This window comes from Bos mutus, chromosome 22 (assembly GCF_027580195.1).
Source record: "Bos mutus isolate GX-2022 chromosome 22, NWIPB_WYAK_1.1, whole genome shotgun sequence".
Lineage (NCBI taxonomy): Eukaryota > Metazoa > Chordata > Mammalia > Artiodactyla > Bovidae > Bos > Bos mutus.
Genome location: NC_091638.1, coordinates 30307510 through 30329958, shown reverse-complemented (window position 1 = coordinate 30329958; position 22449 = coordinate 30307510). Strand labels below are relative to the sequence as shown.

Genomic DNA, 22449 nt, shown 5'->3' with positions numbered 1-22449 from the left:
AGTAGCTGTTAATTAAACACCACTTTTTAACTTGCTACCCTGCGTATGTAACTGTGAAGTTCTAAGCCAAGTCTTTAAAATAAGGAGGAGAAAATGGCTCTCCTTCATCTGCTTTTCCCCTCTCCCCCTACTCACATATAAGAGATCAGCCACTTGATACATAATTTTTTTAAAATCAAATTCTCTGGTAATGTTTGCCTTTAAAATGTTTCCCTTTACCCACAAAACAAACAAATAAATAGCAACAACAAAAACAAAAAAACCACTGGCAAATGAACACATTATGAAGACAGGACCAAGACTGATAGTTTCAAATCCACCCTACGTTTTCAGTGTATGGGACTACAGAATGCTGCTCGGCTTTAAATTCACGCGTAAAAAGCTTGCCTTAAATTAACACTTAGCACTTTAAAATGTTCACATGGAAAAATGAATAAACTACAGCCACCTGTATTCACATGGATAAATTTTACCAATGTTAAACAAAAAAAAATCAACTTACCAAAGAACACATATAGGAGAATACTGTCAATGCGTAACTTGAATATGCAAAAGAAAACCCTCTATTGGGGGGAATACATGCCTATGTATTAAAAGTATAACAAAAGCCATGGTACAGAGAAAGTTAACTGAGAGCAGAGCTCACCTCCAGGGGCGAAGGACAGAAGAATAAGAACATGCCAGGAACCTTTCCAACCAGGATCAGAAATATGTTCTTTTTGAAGCTGAGCTGCAGGTACATGGGAGCCCACTGAATTAGTTTCTGAATGACATCTTTTTGGTGTCTTACACATTTCAAAACAAAAATTGAAATCTGTAAGCATATAGTTTTAAGAGAAATCGCTTTGTAAATATCTGCCAGACTGCTTTCCTCAAAAGTTGCTCTCAACTCAAAGATCAAAGTGCTTGAAGCCAAGGCACTGTATTTTATTCCACAATCAGGGTACTTGTTATAATACTACACCCCCAATATAAAATCCATTTGTACCATTTTTAAAAGCGCTTACAACTACTGTAAAGAAGTCTCCCACCTAGGTGCTTTGCCATGGGGAAGTACTCTCTGACACAGAGATGATCTCTGTAGCCAGCAAAAGCCACTGTCCTGCTTCTTAATTAAAAAAAAAAAATATATATATATATATACACACACAGAAATGACATCTCTAAATATCTTTTAAATTTTGAGTTGATACAAATACATGCATAGAAGGAGTAAGCTAGCATCACATCTCACATATGATTTGGGAACACAAGGGTCTGAGGTAAATTTTTGTCAGATGGGGAGTTGATCCCCCCACCCTATCCACATTGCCATCCCCATCCCCAAATATTTAAGCCCTGTGCTACCACTGCCTTAAGGACACAAAAGGGAGAAGCACCCCCAGTCAGCGGGCAGGATGACTTGCTCCTACAAGTATAAGAATTTGTTGTAAGCTTTACCCAAGTTACTACAGTGCGTTTACTGTCAACAGGCATCATACTGCAACAAAAGCCATGATTTAGAAAATAAGATGAATACACTGAAGTGACTGAACCCTTCCTAAGCCCAGAGAAGGCAGGCAAAACAGCAGGTCTGCAACAACATGCCTGATGAAGCCCATCCAAGGCTGAACCATTTTCCATTTTAATAGACTACCTTCTCGATAATTATTGGCAGCTGCACATGGACAGTGATATTCTCTCAAGAGGCCTCACCCGACCTCTGGCCACCCCCCTTTTCAAGATTCAACTAGCTTCCTTCCAAATAATTAAACGCAGCAAACTTTCTATTAGAAAATTTCTATAATACATCATTAAAAAGGGTCTGTCATTGATTCCCTTACGACAAATCAGCTAATTACTTAACTTTCTTAAAGAAATGATAAACATCCTTTCAATAAATAAGGTGCAGGGATTTAACATCATGCTGTAGATTTCACTCACTGGTAGCCACAATAGTAAGACCTTGTAGCCTCAACGACGCACCTATTTTTTTCAACCAGTCCCATTTTTCATCTTTTCATAGAAATCCTCTATTCATGGTTATAGACACTCTAGATTGAAAACTTGGCCCATCAGAGATTGTTTTTAAGCCCTTCAGGGTCTGAACAGAAATAAAAGAACTTTGTATTACAGGAATATTTCAAATGCCACACAAACCCAGAGTCAAAGCAACTGCGAAGTTCTAAACGTAAAAACAATTGCCAACTTTTTTGTATCTATTAAAATCAAGCCACACCCAAAGTCAAATGGAATTTTTTTTTTTTTAGGTGAGGACATTTTGGACCAACACTTTGTTGCTGGGTAACTTCAAAAGACCCATTACTAATACAGATGAAAAATCTCTATACAACTTTTATTTAAATAACTCTTTTGATCTTACTGGAGAGATCTTTAGCTGAAGCCCTGAATATTTAAACAAGCCTCCTTAGCATTTTATCTTCCTTTATCTCATAATCTTGGAGGATGCATTCATCTTAGGATTCTGCTTGGTTTATTTGTGTGGCACTCTTGGCGAGGTTACTTCCATCAATATTCCTGCGGGCCCTATCACATACATTGAGAGAATTTCCCAAGATGCCTAGGGAAATCAACATACTTATGCCAGCAGAATTAATCTAGTGGGTAAACAGTTCAGATTTTTAAATTAAGACAAAATACGCAGAGAAAAAAATTACAGCAAGCGATTTGACACTAATTGGTAGCTACAACATGACAACGCCCATTGGAAACATGGATGCAAGCAAGGCATAACTTGAAAAGAAATGTCTGGTAGTGAAAACGACTGATGTTCCACATTGTTCCTACCACTCAGCTGAACTGTGAGGCTCTTGTTTTGCCTCTATTTCTCTAAGTATCTGATGTTTCTTTTGGTGCTAGACTCTGAGAAGGGAACTTGTATTCCTTTCTTAAGTTTCCTGAAGTCCAAACAGTCAAGTTAAACCCTTAAGGAGAGTTGTAAGCTTTCCTCCAATACTGATCATTGAGGAGTCCAGTTCTCCCATGTTGGTGGGCCTCAGAATCATACGGGGAGCGTTTCAAAGATGCAAAAGCTGGCACCACTCCCAATATGGCACATCCAGGCGCGCTGTGACTACGTCTGTGTTTGGAATGACAGCTCTGCTGCGATTCCAATCCTCATGCATACTTAAAAACCACCGGCTTTGAGTCTTAATAGAAATCCAAACACATTAAAAAGAATGCAGGTCTCAAGATAAAAACAAAACATTAGTTGGTAAAATCTACATGAAGATAAAGATTTCACTTTCACAGTCTTTAGGAGTGGAAATTACTTGGTCCATGGGCCTCTGTTTAGTGTGCATTAGAATTACTCCAGGAGAGGTTTGTGAAAAATGCACATTTGCACATCAGTCAGCAAAAATTCTGACTGAAGGATCTGTATTTTAATAAAACTCCCCTAACACATATACATGTATAGACACACACAACGTCTGGAAGCAGGTGAACAAGGAACTTCACTTTGAAACATGCTGAACTTGGACCAACAGCAACCCTCTACCACTTCATATATGAGTTACCACCTCCATCTCTTGTGCTCACCTGTCCTCAGGAGAGAAGCCTCCAGCTCCTCTGACAGGGTACCACCAGCTAAAGGGAGAGGCTCTGGGACAGAAAAAACTCATGTAAAACTCACATCACTCCGTTCCCCTAGGAGCTGCGGTTACTTCCTGGGAGCACGAAGAACACCTTCCAAAGTCTGAAGAACACCACACAGCCTCAGTGTCCTTAGGTCTCTAAGCTCAAAGAACATACCTAAAATACTCCCCTAATTCGCAGACAGGGAACCAGGAGCACGAAAAGTCACATTATGATTCAACTGCAGAGCCAGGAGGGAGAAAAGGAAACCTCAGAAATTCTGCTTTTGAGTTGATGCTAAGACTGCTATTCAGTGTACTAGCTGATAAAGTCGATGACAAAATCAGCTAAAACCAGAGAACCTGGAAGCAAAGAGAATCTGGCCAACTGTGAATGTCCACCTGAATTACTATTAATAAATAAATCTGCATCCAAAAATACAACTTGGAAAAACATCTTTGTCCCATCCTAAGTGAATGTCTCCTATTTCACATGAACAGGAATTCAATAATACCAAGTTCAGGTCCATTCTTCTCCCCTTAGTAAACTGTCCTCTAACATGCTAACCTCTGAGATCTCCAAATTCTTGAAATAAAAAACAAAATGACATGAGCTTTCTAATCAGCGACTCCTCCATTTCAGCTTTTTGTCTGAATTAGCAGCAGTTGGAGGAAATAAAGCCATCACAGAGGGGTCCTGAGTAGAGATAACTAAATAATAAAACAGAATACTTGAACACAACTTTATATATGTTCATGCCCCTTTATTTAAAAAAATGTATCTATTTTATTAATATTGTCATTTGGAAACAAAGTACAATTAGCTTTGCACAGGGCCTGCCGAGATGTTCTGGAACACACCAGACATATGTAAATATTTCGTGATATCTGTTCCAACTGAGTAGACCTGTCAAGACATTTAAAGGTTTGACACTACTTCTGACTTTAATTAAATTTCTGGCCAGATACTTTAATGTAATTTAAATAGATTATTAGTTGTCAGGATCTAATATAAATTTTGTTTATGATTTAGCTACTTTAAGTACTCTGATTGAAGAAACTATTTAACCCCATGAGTCCACAGCTTCAAGCATTAAGATGAAGCCACTAAAAAGCCTCCACTGCCCTTTGCACTCTCCCAGTAATTTTAAATTACTACAACCTAACGGCAAATACTGAGGCACCAAATTGAGCCCCTCCCCCACTTTTTTAAAAGCAAAGACCTTGCAGATGGTAATACAGAAAAACCCATGTATGCTTATTCAAGTTCCAGATTCTTTCTTCCAGGCAGCCCGTTCTCTCAGTGGCTGGCTAGGTAGGAAATGTTTTTCTCACTTTCAGTCCCATAAAAATCACTACCAAACACCTGTTGTGCACAAGGCAGGGCATGTATTAAAAACGGGCGTCAGGGGATTTCAAAAAGAAAAACAAGTCTTGCAGAGACATCCTCAAGCTAATCTGGCTAAGAGATTTTCAAGACTGGGTAAAACGGTGCGAGAAAAAGGATGCAGCTTCTGGCACAACCTTCTTGTGAATAGGAGCAGACTCCTAAACAAGGCCCGAAAAAGTGCCTCAGTACCAACTGCCTGTAATTAATGAAAATAATTTATTAAAGAAACAAAGAACACTGTCTAATTGTCTTCCCTGGCTGCCATGCACTTTACCCCAATGTACTTCCTCTTTCCAGAATACCAGCCTTGGAGCCATTATTGCAAGAACATTATCTATGGGATGCAAAACCAAAGCACTTCTTGAAATCAAACGTTCCTTACAGCATTTATTTTTAGGTTGGCAGCACAAGCCAAATCTGCTTAATTTCCATTAACCACATCGTCACATGCACACTGAAATAAACTACGTGAGTCCGGGGGGTAGATTAAGTGCCATGCATAAGACACCCCATATTTGGCCAGGTTTTCCTTTGTTTCAGAAATTTGTCTCAACTCATGGCCTGCTGATGTTCTAGCTTTCGGTACCTCTAACCTTAATTCAGCCAAGCACCAAGGAAGAGAAAGATTTTTAAAAATCAGTTTAAGATGGCTCCTTGGATAGCACACATATGGTAAAGTGACACAGATCAGTGCAACAAGGCACAGGAAAGACTGTCTAGAAATTACACCAGCCCAATTGCAAACTTAATTTGGCTTGCTGGCCTGAGTTACAGACTCAGTGTTTGATCACCTGGTGGGATGACTACCATCAACTAAGAAAAAAAAAATCCCCCACAAATGGTAAAAGTCTATGTTGGCTCACATATAAAGTTCACCTGTCTATTCAGCAGATGCCTCTCTTAAAGTTGTTTTCTTTAGAAAACAAACCTCTACTTGCTGGAGACCTTCATATATACTCAGTCCAAAAACATACTTAAAAATAAAAAAAACAACAATACTGCTGGCTTAGCAAAAATGACATGACTATGAAAGAATTCTATAAAGGGACTATGACACCTAACAGGATAAGAAAGAAAAAGAAAAAAGCCCTAAGCAAAAAAATTTCTTCGAAAAACAAAAATACCACCTGTGCAAATCTAGCTATGCTCTGGAAACCTCTTTTCAGCCTCAGAGAAACAGCTCATGCCCGGTGCCTTGAAGTTGCAATTAAATTGTAGTAATTTAAGATTATCGGGCGAGCAAAGGGCAGTGGGAGCTCTTTGGAGGGCTTGCCTCCCCCACTTAATGCTCTTCAGTCAGGGGTTAAATGAGTTTCTTTAATGTAAGTACCTTAAAGTAACTGAATCATAAACAAAATTTATACTATTTTCTGACAGCCTGCAATCTATTTAAATTTTATTAACGGGTGCCTAAAATTATTTTTAAAAGACAGAACCCTTGCAATGCCCTGTAAATATTCTTGGCATACCCACTGAAAAGTAATCAAGACTTTATAATACCTAAATGGAACATACATTTTGGGGATACAGATTCTTTACAAGATAACATTTTAAAAATGAGTTTGCATCTTAAGTAAAACCTGAAAACCAAATCAACAGCACAATAAGGTTGGCTGCAAAGAGGAAGCTGGGTTCAAAAGAAGTTGTCACATCTGTTCTATTCTCCTTTCTCTTCCTTTATGTTGGCATTGCCGTGGTATAAATACGTTTGTTGAGGAAATATCACAATTTTTCTGTTAATTTAAACAACTGCTGAGAACAGACACAGCCTTCAATAGAGCCTACAAATGCAAATATACAAGGCTGGGGGTAGAGTCTTAAGAGAAACAGGGAAAGAGTCAGTAACAGAAAACCATGCCCAGGCTCAATATTAACCCAGTTAACTTTTGTTACTGTTGGTACAAATGATTTAACTAGAAAATATTTATAGCTTTTCAAAAAACATTACATATTGCAGAAAATTGCCTAATAGCATCCATGTGTATGTTTAACTCACATTGTTTAATGATACAATAAAAGGTATATCCAATAAAAGCTACAGACTTTGAAACATGTTGGGTACTCTGGTTATGAAACTCTGACTTAGAAAAACACAAAGTGCTTACTATGTGATCAACGTTTGTTCATTATATATGCAATCCTTAAACAACAATTATTTTTATCCTTCTCTATGTGCTTATTTGTCCTTTCCCCCACTTTGTTCTACTTAATTAAAATGATATTTAATTTGGGTATAGTCTATACCTAAAAAGTGTTACACAGTTTATACTCCAGGATTTAAATATAAACACAAAATCTTTCAGATGTCTCCAGCAATACAACCCTCTTAATTTGAGGCAGTTAATCTAAAAAGTTGATGTTTCTTTCATTATACTTTGATAAACCTGTGAAAACAAAATGCTAAAGTAATTACTGTTACTACTCCCTTTAAAAATGTAAAGCAGTTAAATTTTCCTAGACAACAAGCAAGGACAAGTTACAGAGAACTTGAATAAAAGTAGCAACGTGGTCATGTTGAATGTCAATCTAAAAAAAGAGGTTATGTCTAATCTGGAGAATGCTCCCTCTCGCCTTTTTAAATTCCAAGAGTGGGCTGACACAAAACTTCATCACCAGGATTTTCTTTCTTTCTTTCTTTTTTTTTTTTTTTTTTTTTGAGCTTCACATCAGATTTAAACCCTCACATACAAAACCTTGGCTTCCCTGACAAGGCAGATCTTCTAAACTTGATGTGAGAAAATGTTATCTAACTCTAGTGTAGGAGTCTAATGTTGGTAAAAAAGAATTCCACTGCACAGTTCTGGGTAACAAGACAGCCTCTGGAAGACTTAATAGCCTTTTAATGCCCTTTTGGGTATGTTTTGTTCATAAATAAGAATGCATTATAAAAATAATAACTTGTTTAGCTACTCAGCATCTATAAGGAACTCAGATCCTGCCTGGAGAGGGGTTGAATATTTCCTTCCAAGGGAGGCTTTGCTTGGACAACAAAGATCAGCATTTGCAATAGTCCATTTCTGCATCAGTCAATATACAGCTTTGCTGCTAGATCGAATAGTCCAGGGTTCTTCGTGTAGAGCTCCTGACAACAACCCAGCAGCAGTTCTGTTTGATCTCTCCTGCTTCCTTAATTTGGGTTGTCAAGGTTCAGCAGTTGGAGGCTGTTTACTTTACTTTTTCAAAAAAAAAGAACTGTTTTTTTTTTTTTCTCTCTCTCTCATACAATGACTAATCCAAAGTCTAAGGAGGGTGTGGGGAAAGGGGGGAGGGATGCAGCTAGTGACAAGATGTTAAACATTCCCCCCTCCTTGCAGTGAGATTTTAGCTAACACCTTTTAATGGTAACTAGTTGAGTTCCTTTTTATATTTTTAATACTCTTTAATTATATGATGTTTCAAGCAGGAAAGTCAGAGACAGAAAGGACTCATTCCCAACCTCTGAAACTGTGAGCCCAATTTTAATTTCCTGGCCTCAAAGAGATGGGTATTTTTCACTTAATAGAATCAAAACTCTAGTGCAATTCTCAAAAGATTTGATACATTTGTCTCTGGAACCGAAAATAACAGGAACTTCTGTGTCTCTGTTATACAGGATAACACTTGGTAGAAAATACCAGAACTCTTACCATTTCTCTTCAAATTCTAGTTAAGATATTTCCCTAAATTGATTCTCACCGTGGAAAATACAAGGGGAAGGGACATGTAAAAAATTGGAGATATTCTTCAATATATTTTCGGCAGGAGAAAAATCTCTTAACCATCCCTTAGGTTTTTTCAATTCAGCTATTGTGCAAGCCCTAAATCCTGAAGCCTACGACAACTAAAGGTAAAGTGTAGACAGTTTCAATGTATAGACTCCTTTCAGAGGGAATACAGAACGGCCCTCCAGCATTCCAGTCTACAGAACAGTAACAAAAAGGGAAATCCAAACTTGGAAAATACCTGTGACCAGACATGAGAGCAACACCAGCCCCTCCTAAGTGGGCTGGAAAAGCTCAAATGCAACCAAATGAAATGTTTATATTAATTTCATTATTCTGTCCAAGCCTCGAAGGCTGGGGGCAGGGTGCACAGAGGAACAAATAAGTTTCATTTCGGGTTTTCTGGTTGAGCAAAAGAAAAGGAATTAAAACGAACGCGTAGGATGAGCCTAGACTAAATCAATACACTTTGTAATCAGCCCGGCAAGGGTATTTGGACACAATGACTTGGAAATAATTAATAGTTAAAAAGGAGGGGGGGGGGGCGGGAGAAGGGTGAGAAGGGGAGCGAGGGATGTCATCATATTTTATCAGAGCACTTTATACTCCACGCTAAACTTTGATCTCTAGATTTTCGGATTTTGGAAAGAAAAGGGGGAAAAAGGAGAAAGTCTAATATTTCGAAGCACCTACCGGCTTGAGGACAGGCGCATTCCTGGCTCCGGCGCCAGATCGCTGCGCTCGCGCCGCCCATGCTGAGGCTTTGGGCACAGAGAACCCCCGGGCGCAACCCAAAGCTCTAGGGTGTCCCTAGACCCTGCGCACCCGCCCGCGGCCGCAGCCGCCTCGACTTACCCGCGGAGACCCGGGAGGGAGTGGGAGCGCCGCCTTCACGCCCGCGGAGGAGGCGCCGGCAGCACCATGGTCCCCGGCGCCGCTGCCGCTGCCCCTGGCCCGCTTGCTCGCCACACGCTCTCTTCCTCTTGCAAACTTTCGGGTTCTGCGGTCGACAAGAAACCGGGGTGACCGTCAGCAAGTCTTCTCGGTGCAGGTTGGGGGAAATGGAGTGGGGCGGGATAGATGAGTAAGCTGGGGGGCCAAGGCTGAGAGGGCGTCGGGCCCAAAGGACCCACAAGCGTGCGTGGAGGGAAGAGAGAATGTGGCTCAGGGATTCCCTGCAAGGATCCCGAGACAGGGAATCGGACGGAGCCAAAGTCTCAGCACCTTACCCGGGATCTTACAAAGTTGCAACAACAAAAAAGGAGGGGGGAGAAAAGGGGGAGGGGTGGGATCGGGATAAGATCGCAGTCGCAAGGTTTGGAGTTACAACTGTTTATTTAGTCCTTATTCTAAGGAGGCGGGAGCTGCGCGGCAATGGGGGGCGATTGAGGGGGGGTGGTGTTGCAGGCAGCGATTTCTTAGCAAACACTTGCCGGGGGGCGGGTAGGGCATGAGACTTTGTTTCTGGGCGCGAAGCTCCCTTGCGCCCGCGTGTGTCACCGCCAGTCTCCAGGGACCAAGGTGGAGCTCACAACAGGTGGGGAGGGGGACTAGCCTAGGGCCAAAAAGGAGAAGGAATCAAAGTTTCCTAGCGCAGCAGCGTCTGGGAAGGAGGGGGGCGGAAGGCGGGGGCGAGGGGAGGCGGAGGCAGTGAATGACCGCGACCCCGCGGCAACTGGCAAACCCCTCGGCTCCCGGCGCCGCCACCTCGGTCCCCACCCGAGGCGCACGGCCGCCCGACTCGAGGCTGGCTCAGCTGAATCCTCTCTGCGGGGCACGAATGGAGCGCCGGGAGCTCGGGAAGAAGGCGGCGCGCGGACGAGGAACGGACGGAGAGCCTTCGGCTGCCGGGACAGCGCCAAAGGGACGCGGCGACTCGCGCACGTCTCAGGACAGATCGAGGCTTGGGAAATCCCCTCCACCCCCGTTCTTAAGAGGGGAGTACACCCAGAAAGTGCATGTGATGGAGTGGAGAGGAATCCGCGCGCGGCGACTACCCGCAGCGCACCCTGCTCCCACTCTCACTCGCGGAGCTGGCCACGGCAGTCGCGGATCCCTGGCAGGGAGGCTGAGTTCGCTGGGCCGAGCGCGTGAGGGGTACGTGTCTAGCTGAGGGTGCGCGGGTATGTGTTTGAGTTTTCTGGGCTCCGGGGTGCGACAGAGGAGTGTCCCCGCCATCGAGGTCGGGACATGGCGTGCGTAGCACTAGAGACGTCCCCAGCCGTGGGGCCTAGGGCGCGGACATCCCCAGTCATTCTGCTGAGGCCCAAGGAGCAGCCCCAGGGCATAGAGGGGACAAACACTAGCAGTTGAGCGAAGGGAAAAAGTTTGCTCCAAGTCCAAACTTTGGGCTAGAGAAGCACCCAGCAGCGCGCCCCCCTCCCGCCGTGGACCTGACCCCGGGCCCTGCGCCCTCCCGGCAGCTACTCGACAGGCACCCCAACAACGGACACTGAAAGTTACGCCAGGCCGCCTGGGCTTATCGATTTCTCTCCCCACGGCGAGTGCAGAACAACGCGTGAAGGGGCCACGGGGAAGGCGAGATTGCCTCCTCGCCGCTGCCTTCGCCGCCCCACCCCCCATTTGACTTATGGAAATACACCCAAGAGAGCAGTGCCCCTGGAAACCCCTCCACCCCCGAGGCGACTGCAGCCCCCACCCACCCCAGAGCCTGGCCCTGACCCTGGGAAGAGAGAGGCTGCCTCTGGGGAGGGCTGGGGGAGATGCACGTGGAGCTGGGAGATGGAAAGTAGATATTTTTTTTCTTTTCTTTTCTTTCTTTCTTTCTTTCATTTTTTTTTTTTTTTTTTTTGGTTGTTGTTTTTGTTGTTTAAAGTGGTCGGAAACAAGGCAGGAGGCGGCTTGGGAAAAAGTGGAGCAGAAATGGAAAAATACAAACTCACCCGCAGCAAATGGTCTCTCGGTGCAAACTAAGGTGTTTTCGGGCCTTTCCCCGAGCGCGCCCACTCCCGCCCGCGCGCGCACCCCCGCAAACACACTCACTTGGTCACACACGCGCGCGCGCGCTCACATATACACACACACACACACAGACACACACGCACACACACACACGCACTCCCGGGCGAGGGCCGGGCCGCGCGAGTACAGCATGAAACCGCCACACAATAAATAACAATAGATTCCTCCGCTCCGGACTAGCTTCCCGGAGCCCAGCTAGCGCCAGTGGTGGCGGCGGCCGCAGAGGCGCGGACGGCGTCGGGCCCGGGGCTTTCCCCAGCCTGCTCCCACCCCTGGCATCCAGCCTGGGCCCCTTCTCCACCTCACGCGCCCACAAACCACCCCCGGGCTTGAGCCTGCTCACCCTCCTTCCCCAAGACACTTAGGTGCTGGTGCCCGCCCCCACCCTCACCCCCGGAACAAATAAATAAATAAGGCGCGCGGGAGGCCAACACGTCGCGGAGGGAGATGTTGTTATTTTTTGCTGTTGTGCGTCCCTGACGTCACATCCACCTGCTGGGTAAACAACAAGGCTTGCAGCAAAAAAAAAAAAAAAAAAAATCGCAGTTGCCAAAGCAGGGCTGGGGGAGGTGGGAATTGGGGGCAAGGGGATCAGAGAGGTGGGAGTGAGGGGCATCCAGGCTGGATGGGGGAGAAGGAGGCAGAGCCTGCAGACCCGAGAGAGGAGGGCCACGCCAGAGCAGTCCCTGGCAAAAGAGGAATCAGGCAAGAAAGACCTGGAAAACAAGGGGCATGGGGGAGGGGGATTCTTCAGAAGAGGGGCAAAGGGGGGCCCATTCAGACACTGGGGGAAAAAAAACGAGAGGGAGAGTGTTAGCAACTAGGGACGAAGATCGTAATACGATGGCTATTTGCTTGGTTTCTGAGCTAAAAATACAGAAGGAAGAGGAGAGGATAGACAGGGATGTGAGTTTCCTCCAGTTAAAAGTGAAAGTGTTTTGCCATCAGTGACAGTTGAAGGAGGGGGAGGTAGGGTGGTGTTTTCAACCCCCTTTCTCCTTCTCTCCCGTCCTCCCTCGGTCTCTCCTCTTTCTTTCTGTACTTTGTCCAATGAAAGAAGGCGAGTTCGGAAGGTGAAAGTTCAGCAGGAGGACAAACCCCTGTTTGCAAGAAAGAGAAACCAGCCAGCGAGGGGTTTTTCCCCCTGTATTTCTGAAGCAGGGGAGTGTAATGTGGGACGCTTCCCCGTCCTTCCTTCTCAGAGTCACTGCAGGAATGTGTAGTTAGATCCACTTCAGGCGAAAGTGGCTGCGTTGGGAGCTGTGTTCTTGCCACGGTTTCTCTTAGGAAAACGCCCAGGGGTCTAGACTGTCCATCAGTTGTTTAACACAAATTACCTTCTCTCCCAGAGATCAGTCACATGTAAAAAGCTTTGTCCAATTCTTTGAAAAGGTGAGACGTTTTTTCTTTTTGTTGCTTTGAAGTTTGGTGGAATTTAGAAATTTGAAGGAGTAAATTAGGAGCCCGGATTAAATATTTTGAAATATACATGTACAAAACAAAAGACACAAGCATTTCTCTCACTATCATCAATAAAAATAGAGAAGGAAGATGACTTTCTGTTTCCACACTGTGACTTGGAAAGATACATGGCTCTATGGTTTGTTATTGTTTTTAACAGAAATAATTTTTTCAGACTCTTAACCCCAGATGCTGCTAACATACCAGCATTTCCAGCTACTGGCTGGGTGGTATAGCAGGGTAACTCTTTATGAGAATGTATCGACAGCCAGTCCTGTGGATTCCTACAAAGTACTTGGGAGGTGAGGAGACAATGAGGGAAGGTGGGAAGACTTGGTGGGGAGCATAAGTACTATCTCTCTGGTCTTTAGCCTGGCTGGCGCAGTTGTAGATAACCAATATTCTGAAAAAGAGTTATTATCAATTTTTTGGATACTGTCTTTATACAAATATTTTAAAACATTCATTTACTGAAGATTTCTAAATCTCAATTTCAATAGTAGCATAAGACTACCATTTTAAAATTGTATCTGTTTTGCAAGTTAAAAAAAAAAGCATTCACTCATGCTACAGAATAAAGCCAGAGACAGGGAGACCATGCTAAGGTAATTACAACACAGTAGAATTCTTGTTGAATGCATGCTGTGTAAGATTCTAGGCTATCCTGGCAAAACCATCCATCAGATCTTTAGACTAGAATCAAGATAAAGAAAATGTGTTTTAGTTCCTGCAGCGCTTCCTAGCTTCCTAGAGGCTAGAGTTGTGTTCTTTGATTCAAGACATTAAGACATGACACACCTACTATGTTCTAGACCATATAGAAGGCTCTGAGGGATGCAGAAATAAATAAAATTTCTGCCTTTGAGGAGCTCACAGTCTACATCTGTCAGTAATAACATCTAATATTTATTGAATCCTTACCATGAACTAGACAATTATATAAAAGCTTTGTCTTTTCAATTAACACTATGAACAACCCTTTACCACCCATTACCATCACTGGAAATTCCATATGCTGAATTTACATGGAAGTAAATGGAAATCTACAAAGTAGCCAGTCTATGGTGGGTTGTTGGCTGGGGGTGTGATGATGTTTTTCATTTCTACAGTGTTTATGCCAGATATAACATGTTATGGTATATGTTGGGTTGCAAAATTATAACTCAGGGGAATAGCAATTTATTTCAGTGTGACAAATTTATTCATCATCTCTAAAGAACAATTCATGCTCTGATCTTGTTTTCAGATCAAATAGTGAGTTTTGTTTTTTTTTTTAATTATTAGCATTGCCATACTAAAGAAGATCTTTGGGTTGCCACTGATCTTATTCTGCATTTTAACTTTCTTACATTCACTTGAAAGTGGGGGCCAAAATCAGACTGGCAACAAGTTTTGCAGACAAAAGGAAATCCTGGCTGTAAATCCCATGATATATTGTACCCAATTTTGTAATAATACTGTCTAATGTGCTGCCGTATTAAAGACTTCCATGCCCATTTGGCTTACATTAGAGGGAAACTTAACTGCAGTTTAACATATAGTTCATTTTCAACACTGTCACGTTACATTCATAAGGAGCACATTTTAATTTCTTTATCAGTAATCAACTAGAAGTTTCTTTTTGTTAAATTAAAGCAAGAAGGGTTTTTAAATAAAGGGCATGGGGGTAGGACGCCACCTTTTGGTGGTAAAACAAATAGAAATTCCTTTTTAAAACAGATGTTCCTGACATAATTTCATTTTTAATTATACTAAGGCAAAGGTGTTTGTCCCCATTTTGTTATAGTTTAAGTAATAGGAAAAAATTGTAAATTCCAAATCAGCAAACTATAGTTAATTGCGGCCAAAATTTCCCCAACGGTCTCAGAACATTTGAGTGCCTTGTCACATACTGTTAATTATATGTAACACCAACTTTGTTCTGCAAATACTATGTCCATGAATATATGCACATTTTTAGGGAACAGAAACTTGTGTGGACATCAACCGGTTAATGAGATACCTGAATCTCTTTTAAGTTTAGAAAATAACTAATATACTGTACTCATTGAAGTACAGTTATTATAAATATACTATTTTTCTGTAAAGCAACCAACTTTTATTTTTCTACATTAAATGGGAAATCATATTTCCCAGTCCCCATAAATTAAAAACAATCACAGTAAAAACAAAGTTGCTGATTTTTCTTTGTTAGAAAGAGAGGTCAAAAAACTAAAATTAAAAAAAAATTTAAACAGAAAAGTGACAAGTCCTAGGAAAATATTAATGAATGTCAACAGAGAACAGTTTTTTGTTGCTGTTGATGTTGTTTGAACAACCAGAAAGAAATGAAAGTGACTGCCAAGGAAGTACAGTTCTCAATATGTGATTCAATGTAATCTAATGCCATCCCAGTGATAAGACTCCTACACTCTGAGAAATAGGCATAACCAAATATGTATATCAAATTACAGATTAGGAAGCTGAAACCCGGGGAGGTTAAATTGCCCTCCAAGGCCAAATAATTGGTGAGTGGCTAAACAAGGATTAGAATCCAGGTGTCCTGGCTCCTTTTGTATTCCCATCTCATACTCTTCACTTTACCAAAGAGATGTGCCACCCCTCCTCAGAAATCATTTAACCTTCTCACAAATAGCCAACCCACATAGCCATTTATGGACAGCAACTGAGTGAGACTAGAGAGTCAAAATCAAGATCCCCCGCTTACCTTCTCCCTCTCCCCTACCCCAGGTGTGGCAGACATCCAGGTACCGGAAAACACAGTGAAGAAAGGAGGGAAGGAGAGAAAGGGAGGAGAAGAGGGACATGGGGAAAAGGGAAAGGTTAGTAAAAGTGTTCAGAATACTCTAAATGAAGGCTTATACTCCTAAGTTTCCTTCCAAGAAGAGAAAAATGGCTAATGAAAATCACATGTTTCACAGTAAGTGGCAAAAGAAGTGTGTTCTCTGTGTTGTAATGTGGCTCTATGTCCATACCAAAAACCAACAGAGGATCTCCGTTTTTAAAGTATGGTTTTTAAAGTATGGGAAGTATTTGGAACCAAAAAAAAGTTTAAAAATAAAGTACAGTTGGCACTCGGTATCCACTGGTTCTGAATCCACCTATTCAGCCCACGGTTCAGTGGATGCTGCCAGTTGAATCTGTGAATGCAAAACCAGCCCCTGTGGAGGATGTACTGGAAGGGACTTGAGCCTCCACCTACTTGGGTATCTGAGCAAGGTCCTGGAACCAGTCTCCTCAGATACTGAGGGACCCCTTTATACAACACGATCAGGCATTCTGAAACAAACCACATTTGATAACTGAATGGCTTGAAAAGCTAGTCAAGCAATGGTAAAAGATCCCAGCTTTCAAAGGGGCTTCCCCAATGCCAAAACTTGTTAAGAGGCTCAGCATTCAAACTAGAAACAATAGTGCATTTTCTGAGGTTTTAATCACAGAGGGGCTTTAGTTACAGAGATTGCATTTCCTGTTTTCTTTTAAGGGTATAGTTCAATAAATGTAAATAAACATGGCCTGTAAATATTTTTATGTTTTTTTTTTTTTTTTAAATTGGTGCTTGTGAAAGAAGTTGTTGATATGCACAATGAAGTATTTGGCCAACTACCTCCACTCCCAAAAGCTGTTCTGATCCCTTAAGCCATGAACATTCAGAGTGCAACATGTTGATAAATGGAGATTCTTAAAGGGAGTATGAGCAGCTTTATCCTACCTGCCACAGGTACAAGAACAATCTACAGCCTTGCTATGCAAAATGAGATGTGCTGGCCTGCAGCATGGGCACTGCACCTGACAATGTGTTGAAAAGGCAGAATTAGGGACTTCCCTGGTGGTCCAGTGGCTAAGACTCCATGCTCCCAATGCAGGAGGCTCAGGTTCAATCCCTGGTCAGGGAACTACATGTCACAACTGAAGATCCCCATGCTGCAACTAAGACCTGGTGCAGCCAAATAAGTACATAAATGTTTTTGTTTTTAAGAAGGCAGAATCACAGCCCAGTCCCTAGACCTACTGCATGTTAACAAAGCTGGCCAGGTATACATCTCACACTAAAGTTTGAGAAACACAAATCTGCACTCCACATGGCCTCTTACAAAACAGGCACCATCTCAACAACTTTAACACCTTCAACTACTTGACAGATAGTTCTGTAAGCTGTCCGCCATACCTGATTCTCCAAGCTAGCATCTTTTGTAAACTTTGTTGGGTTCTTGTGTTTCAACCACTTGCAAAGTTAAGCCAGTAAATCACCTATGTAAACCATGATTAATTCCTCTGACATTAATAGCAGGATGACTTCTCTCTTCTGTTACCCCAAAGAGACTGCTAATTGCCCTCCAATTGTTTACCTTTGTATTGTTTTATGAGTGCTCAGAGAAAGATGGAAGATATTCCCTACCAGGCCAGAAACAAATGCCAGACAGGTTTTGGGAAGGCTGAACACATGCTATGACTATACCTTGTTAGTAGAAGGGCTTTGCTTTCTTGGTTTTGTTTTCTTTTTTATGGAAAGGATGACGCCTCCATAATTACAGGTGTTGCTGTTCAAAACCCAGAATATTTTCCAAAGCACTGAGGGGGCCACACCTCCAGTGGCCCATGAGCCATCCTGGTTGGATTCTCTTTCCACTTCTCTACAATTTTTAAAGATACATGCAAGCACCACTAGATTTACATTAAGTATAATGAGAGGAGGGGGGACCCCATGCAAGTATCTTTACTTCTGAATAAACATGAAGGAATCTTAGGCAAATCTCACAGCTGATAGTTAATTTGTATCTGTGAAGTTCTCAGACTGTAGTCACCTCCGATTCCTAACAACAGGTTACTTTTGTAAACCTCCCCCCACCAAAAAAAAAAAATTAAAACTGTTGTTTTTATACTATCCTAAGGCAGTATAATTATGTCTCTGAGTAATTGTGTACCTGAATTCAAAATAAGATTTCACACGTAAAGCAAAATTCTGATTATAATCTCTGAGAAGTGTCTTGGCTTATATTTAGAATCCACAAGTGCCAGCTCAGGGTCACAAAAAGCATTGTTCTGTAAGACTAGAGACAAACTCTATTTGTATAAGAAGGGAAATGAGGCAGGTCTACCCACCTTCAGGAACCAGGGAGGCTGTGTGCTCAGTCGTGTCTGACTCTGCGGCCCCATGGACTATAGCCTGCCAGGCTCCTCTGTCCAAGGGGATTCAAGGTAAGAATACGGAAGTGGGTTGCCATGCCCTCTTCCAGGGGATCTTCCCAACCCAGGGATCGAATCCAGGTCTCCCGCATTGCAAGTGGATTCTTCACCGTCTAAGCCACCAGGGAAGCCAGTGAACACCGGAATGGGTAGCCTATCCCTTCTCCAAGGGATTTTCCCAAGCCAGGAATTAAACCAGGGTCTTGAGTTGCAAATTACAGAATTTTTTAGAAGGGACTGAAGGATATTAAACATGGGAATATGCTGACCTTTCTGTTACATTAAACTTGAGATTTGGTTTGTTTTTTTTTAGTAGTTATCTATAAAATAGTTATCAACTGAAGTTTCCTTTCTCCCCTCAGGATGTTCATGAGCCACTATTGACATTAAAATGCCTTACAAAGATAAAAATCTGGTATCTTCAAGTTTAATATGAATCCTATGGTAATGAATTAGAATTGAAGGTATTCATATGGACAGCTAAATATACATATATATATAAATATGTACATATAGTAATATAAAACATAAACACATATATTTACAGATAAATAAATACAGAAATAAATCTATATATGTGAAGGTCTGAAGTGCAAGTGTTAGTCACTCAGTCGTGTCTGACTCTTGGCAACCCCGTGGACTGTAGCCCGCCAGGCTTCACTGTCCATGGACTTCTCCAGGCAAGAATACTGGAGTAGATAGCCATTTCCTTCTACAGGGGATCCTCCTGACCCCGGGATCGAATGCAGGTATCCTGCATTGCAGGCTGATTATTTACCATCTGAGCCAGGTGGCCCAGTTAGTACACATACATATATTTCCTAGCTGTATCCATTGACAAAAGGCAAGAAGTAGTGATATCCCAATAGCAATGAGCACATCCAGTACTCAGATCTTGGTTTTTAAATACCTTTCTTCAATAAAACCTCTTTCTCTGATAGCTCAGTTGGTAAAGAATCCGCCTGCAATGTAGGAGACCCCGGTTCGATTCCTGGGTCAGAAAGATCTGCTGGAGAGGGGATAGGCTACCCACTCCAGTATTCTTGGGCTTTCCTTGTGTTCAGCTGGTAAAGAATACACCAGCAATGCAGGAGACCTGGGTTTGATCCCTGGGTTGGGAAGATCCCCTGGAGAACCGCTACCCACTCCAGTATTCTGGCCTGGAGAATTCCATGGACTGTATTGTCCATGGGGCCACAGAGTTGGACATGACTAAGCAACTTTCACTTTCACTCCAATAACATGAATCAGAACTCCCTGGAGAACTAGTCAATTCCAGTGATGGAGTAGAGAAAATACAAGATAAGCCTGGAACACCATGTCGTACCAGAAATTGCTATAAGACGCACTTAAAAAAAAAAAAAATGATGGCATAGAGTGGAGAGACATTGAAAAGCCACAGGAGCCAATCTTGAAGAGTTCCCCAATACCCAAAATTGAGACATTGTGAGCAAGAAAAGAAATAACAATAGTAATACATTATAAACCCAAAGAATGAAATAAATATACATGAATCCATACTGACAGATGTGGGTGCATGCTAAGTCACTTCATCCGTGTCCAACTCTGCAACCCTGTGGACTGTCACCCACCAGATTCCTCTGTCCATGGGATTCTCCAGGCAAGAATACTGAAGTGGGTTGCCATGCCCTCCTCCAGGGGATCTTCCCAACCTAGAGATCAAACCCAGGTCTCTTATGTCTCCTGCCTTAGCGGGCAGGTTCTTCACCACTAGTGCCACCTGGGAAGCCTATACTGACAGACGCATACACAAAATTACACACAGATATGCGTGTAGATGTAAATATGTGTGTATAATATCTACACACATAAATAAACGGGAAAGCGATAACTCTTCCTTACAGAAGATCAGTGGGGCCCAGCAATTGATGTCTTACGTTTTAAGAGGTGATGCTAATACCGTGACCTAGAGAACTCTACCAGACAAATTACTGAAGTGAGTTGAGTGTAATTAGGGAGGCGTGGGGACTGTGGTAATTTGAGCACACACATCTCAACTGAAAGGGACAGAGGCTGACTGCTGTCTCCTTAAAAGCAAGCTCAGGGCAGAAAGCGCTTCTGCATTTTCGAGAGACAAAGAAATCCAGATCTTTCCCCAAATAGTCCTCAGTTTCAAAATCTTAGGTAGGCCAATCAAAGCATAGCTTCAGGGAGCATCAAGGCCACAGGCCACTCCTATGTGACTCCCATTGTTGGGAAAACTGAGCCACCATGTCAGTCCAGAATGACAGGGCTTGTTCCTTAAGTGAGCAAAGTGGAAACAAGCAGAGAAGAAGCGGAACCTGGAGAGTACTTTTCCTTACTCTTAAATTTCTTCCCAAGTATTAACTAGTCACTTTAAACATTTTGGTTAGGAAAGTTGGTTTGCAATCTGAATGATTCCTCCATGTATCAGCAGAAGTCACATTTTCAAAATATCAAACCATCAAATGCAATTATTTGGAAGGTACAAGGAGATCCAACCAGTCCATTCTGAAGGAGATCAGCCCTGGGATTTCTTTGGAAGGAATGATGCTAAAGCTGAAACTCCAGTACTTTGGCCACCTCATGTGAAGAGTTGACTCGTTGGAAAAGACTCTGATGCCGGGAGGGATTGGGGGCAGGAGGAGAAGGGGACGACAGAGTATGAGATGGCTGGATGGCATCACTGACTCGATGAATGTGAGTCTGAGTGAACTCCGGGAGTTGGTGATGGACAGGGAGGCCTGGCGTGCTGCGATTCATGGGGTCGCAAAGAGTCGGACACGACTGAGAGACTGAACTGAACTGAACTGTTTAGGATTCTTTGTTACTCTCCAGAAAAATGAGTTCAACATTTTTACTAGGATATTTTGTTCAAGGAGTCTAGTGCCAGGGCAACCTTCTGTATTACTATTATTATTATTATTCTCCTCCATTTTTTCACTGTCCCTCTGCTGTCATGAAGAAAGCCATGGCACAGACTCCAGTTGATCTTTGTCTTGTCTCTTGTGCATCTACCCTCTTCTACTCTTTCTGCTCCCACCAGCCCAGAGCCACATATATTAAAACCTCTTCCCTCATGGAAGATGCCATCTCCCTCATGAAGACATGCAATAAATAAAAACAAGGTGGTGAGATAAATACCTTAAAAGCAGCTTGAAAAGCAGAGGACTGAGCGGGAGCATCTGGAAGGACAATGGAAAAAAAGAGTGGGTTGCCCATGTATCTCACTAAGTAGGTAAGACTTCTCTCTGTGGAACTGGGAGGGTGGATTTGCGTTACAGTTAAAATTCAGCAGTGGCAAAGGTATGGAATCTGCAACATCCACGACAGTGGTTCTCAAACTGCTGAGCACGGAAATCATCTGCAGATGTTAAAAGAAAAATATGGAGGCCAACTCCCAATGGAGGCATTGGGATTTAATTGATCTGGAGTATGATCTGGGTGTGAGGAGTTTTATAAGCTTCCCAGTGAGTCTAATATGCAGCAGTGTTTGGGAATTCCTGACCTGGGCTTCCATGATGGCTCACGCGGTAAAGAATCCACTTGCAATGCAGATGTGGGTTCAATCCTTGGGTCGGGAAGGTCTCCTGGAGAAGGGATATGGCAACCCACTCCAGTATTCTTGCCTGGGAAATCCCATGGACAGAGGGTAACAAAGAGTCAAACACAACTGAGCACACTCACACACATAACCTGGGAGTGAGTCTCAGAGGACAGGAGTCACAGGCAGCCCTGCTAGCCTAAGAGATGTGAGGACCACAGTCACCCAATACACTCTGAACTTCCACTGTAGCCAGTATCCTACATAAAGGAAATCAACTGATTAAACTAACTCCCCAAAAAAGGGCTACAATACTATGGTCTTCAGACCGTGTGCATCAGAATCCGTGTGGTTAATACAAGGATTAAGGGGGTGGGTGGGAGGTTAATACAAGGACTCCCAGAGCCCACTTCAAACTAGCTAAAGCAGAGTGTTGGTAAGAGGCTGTGGAAACAGACCTTTTTAGAAGCTGACCACCTGGCTATGACATGCAGTGAGGTTTGGAATCCTTCCATGGGGATTTCCAATGGTAGTACCTATCATGAGTTCTGTTTCCATTTTAAAAGGGAACCTTTAACGAGGGCAATATATAAAACAAAGAAACAAATACGGACATTATAGCCTTAT

The 22449-nt window shown here is 42.7% G+C and overlaps 1 protein-coding gene across 7 annotated transcripts in view; it reads right to left on the bottom strand.

Annotated features, from left to right (window-relative positions):
* Positions 1-11894, bottom strand: part of FOXP1 (forkhead box P1) — a 625652-nt gene extending 613758 nt beyond the window's left edge. For 5 of the 7 annotated variants that reach the window (XM_070359713.1, XM_070359711.1, XM_070359708.1 and 2 more), the window contains exons 1-2: positions 11570-11893; positions 9522-9666 (exon numbers count right to left, since the gene is read on the bottom strand). The gene's annotated coding sequence lies outside the window, so the exon portion shown is untranslated. Of the gene's footprint in view, positions 1-9521; positions 9886-11569 lie in introns of those variants that run through there. The other 2 variants (XM_070359720.1, XM_070359709.1) reach the window with 2 other exon arrangements.
* Between the last annotated feature and the right edge of the window lie 10555 nt (positions 11895-22449).